Source organism: Zea mays, chromosome 4, assembly GCF_902167145.1.
Source record: "Zea mays cultivar B73 chromosome 4, Zm-B73-REFERENCE-NAM-5.0, whole genome shotgun sequence".
NCBI classification, from domain to species: Eukaryota; Viridiplantae; Streptophyta; class Magnoliopsida; order Poales; family Poaceae; genus Zea; species Zea mays.
In genome coordinates this window covers 1,449,530-1,452,979 of record NC_050099.1, presented here as the reverse complement: position 1 = coordinate 1,452,979, position 3,450 = coordinate 1,449,530, and positions in this window count along the sequence as shown.

The following is a 3,450-nucleotide window of genomic DNA, read 5'->3' as shown; positions in this document are numbered from 1 at the left end:
TCCTCCTTCATATATATTTGGTGGTAGCCAGAGAAGCAGTCGAGGAGTGACATGACTTCGCATCTGGCCGCACTATCGACTATCTTGTCGATCCGTGGCAGCGGGAAATTATCCTTGGGGTAGGGCTTGTTGAGGCTGGTGAAATCGATGCACATCCACCACTTGCTGTTCTTCTTTTGCACCATGACTACGTTGGATAGCCACGTAGGGTAGGCGACTGGCTCGATGAAATTGGCCTCCAGCAGGCATTGTACTTCGGCTTTGGTGGCTTCTGTTTTTTCATCGGACATTTTGCGTAGCCGCTGCTTCTTTGGGCGCACCGAAGGGTCGATGCCCAGACTGTGCTCGATGACAGAGCGACTGACTCCGACCAGGTCAAGGGCAGACCAGGCGAAGACGTCTTTATTTCTGGAGAGACAGGAGATGAGTTTCTCCTCCTCTTGCGAAGTCAGGTCTTCGCTTATGATGACTGTCTGCTTGGGCGTTGCTGGGTCAAGGGGAACTGTCTTCGTTCCGTCGTTGCTTTGTAGTTGTGCCTTTTCATTTTCGTTGGTGGATGGGCGGGTGGCCTCGGGGACTTCGCGCTGCGTCGTAAGGCAGTGTACGTTCCGTTGACCAGGAACGAAATCTCTTTCAATGTTACGCACAGTCTGCTGGTTCCCGTACACCATTATTACGCCCTGCGGACCCAGAATTTTCATGCAGAGATATAATCCGTGGATGACCGCTTCAAATTTGTTGATAGAGCCCCGACCCATTATGGCGTTGTAGGGGTATGTCAACGATGTCGAAGGTGACCTGCTCGCTTCGTGCATTGGATGCTACGCCGAAGGACAGGGGTAGTTCTATCTTGCCCACAGGGAAGGTGCCCTTGCCGCCAAAGCCATATAGGGGATTGTCCGAAGGATTAAGCAAGCTGTGGCTGATGCCCATGCGGTCGAAGGCGTGGAGGAAGATGATATCCGCCTGGCTGCCGTTGTCGACTAGGACTTTGTGCAGGTCCCAGCCTACCACGCTGCAGTTGATTACCATGGCGTCGTAGTGGGGTGCGCTGCGCAGATCGACATCTCTGACGTCGAAGGTTAGCGGCACATGCGACCACTTCGTTTGCACGACTGGACCGGTGATGGCGACATGGTTGATGCTTCGGTAGTGGTCCCTCTTTTGTCGCTTCGTGTCGAAGTCGACGCTGGACCCTCCGGTTATCATGTGAATGACTCCGCGATACGGCTGATCAGCGAAGTCTTCCTGTTTTGGTGCTTGGGGTGGTTTTGGTGGTGGATGTTTGGTTAATGCGGAGGCGGGGGCGGGGGGTAGGACTTGTACCTCCTGGTGGTGTTGGTATGCGTGGTTGGGTAGATGCTGGGCGGGGCCGTGGTTGTATGGTTGTGGGTGGTGGTGTTGATATGTGTGCGCGACAACTCTTGGGTTGTCGGCGGGTTGTGCCCGAGACATCCTGTCCCTGGTGGCCTTAGTTTCCAGGCAATCCTTGGTTGCTTGCGCGCAGTCTTCGCCGTGAAACAGGCAATAATATCTGCACGGCTGATGCGCCCATCCCCGACCACGCGTGCCATTGTCGCGGCCCTGGGGGGATAATCTTGACGGCGAGGGGCCTCGCCGGCGGGGTGCTGATTGACGATGTTATGCACCTGCTGCTGACTGCGGTTGTCCCGACCGGAGTCTGACTGCGAAGGTCTTGTCCATGTTCGGCTGGACTGCAGAGGGTCCTTGGGCTTTCTTTGAGACTCGACCTTGCGCTGGTGGAGCTCTTTGGATCTGGCGTATTTTTCGAACAACTGATAGAGTTCTTGGAGGTTTTTGGGTGGGTCCCTGATGCAGTGACTGTACAGGACGCCAGCCCGAAGGCCACTGATGGCGTAGTGTATGGCAATTTGGTCGTCGACCGAAGGTAGTTGTGACTCGAGAGTTAGGAACTTGCGGTAATACTCCCTAGGGTTTCTTTCTCCAGCTGTTTGCAGAGTGATAGTTCAGCCAAGGCATCGATATTTGGGCGGTACCCTTGGAAGTTGAGTAGAAACTTGTCCCGGAGACTTCTCAAGGAGTCGATGGACAATGGGGGCAACCTGGTGTACCAGGTCAATGTCGGACCCTCGAGGGCGATGATGAAAGACTTGGCCATCGTGGCGTCGTCCCCTCCGGATGATACGACGGCTACTTGATAGCTCATGATGTACTGTGATGGGTCAGTGTTGCCGTTGTACTTGGGGTAGGTCCCTGCCCTGAAGTTGGCGGGCCATGGTGACACTTGCAGTTGTGGCGCCAGGGGGCTCCGCTCATCAAGGTAGTTGATGCCTTGGAAGGCTGCAGCGTGCGGGATGAAGGGTCCGTGCTGAGGAATGAATAGGTCTCTGACTGGCGCGCGCTGCTGGAGGGGCGGGCTGTGCTGCAGATCATGTTGGCCTTCGCGCTGCATGAGCGCAATCTCTTGCTCAAGTTCTTGAGCCCTCTGCTCCTCATCTCGTATCATTTGGCGCACTTTGGCCTGCGCAGAGACACGTTGGCGCTTGGCCTCAAGGATTTCTTTCTGCTTCTGTAGGTTGCGGTTCTTGAGGCGCAGGGCCCGTAGCTGTAGCTATTCTTCTACGGAGACGCCAAGGACCTCGTCGTCCTCTATTGCGTCCTCACCCTCTAGTGTAGCGAAGCCTGGGGGTGGTACTTGTGGCTGCCCTCTGGAGCTGCAGGTGCGGAGGGTGCCTTTGGGAGTGTGTTGATCGTTGCGCTGTCTCTTACTGTGTGCTTCGTCTTCGCCAGCTCCTTGGTGGGTGTTGTCGATGAGGGCCTTGCCCTTTTTCTCAGCTAGCAGTGCTGCCTTCGCTGCTTCATCGACGGATGGGGTTGCCTTCGAACTAGCTCTTTTGGGTGCCATCGCGGGTGGTTTGCTCGTAGCACGAACGGTGGGCGCCAATGTTGGAACTTGCGCTCCTGAGCAAGTTGATCCAACGGGGGAGTGAAAAGGATGCAAACAAGGTTTAACTCGAGATGGCAATTGCTCTGTTAATCTAGTCTCTCAAGGGCATTGTACGGGGGTATTTATAGGTGCCCGAGCGCCCAAGGTCCCGATGTAAGGACACTTATGCCTCAGTCACCTGGATTATCCCAGAATATTCCTATAATGGGGGGTTACAGATAGTCATTACAGAAAAGCCATTACAAATCCGGCCCGTAACACGCTTCTCCGTGCGGGGCCTGTTACAATGGGCTGCATCCCACTTGGGCCTCCAGGTTGGGTGAGGACGTGGGATGGGGGGACTTCGTCGTGTGCCTTCGTCTTGCAGTGAGGAGGACGAAGGGTGGGTTGCGCCGGTCATCTAGCTTCCGTTGGTGCAGCGAGGTGGCGAAGGCCTGGAGCGAAGGGTAGTGTCTTCGCCTTTGCCCCAACAACCGCCACCGGTTCTTGTTGAGTGTTTGGCGCCCCAAAAAGGTACCAAC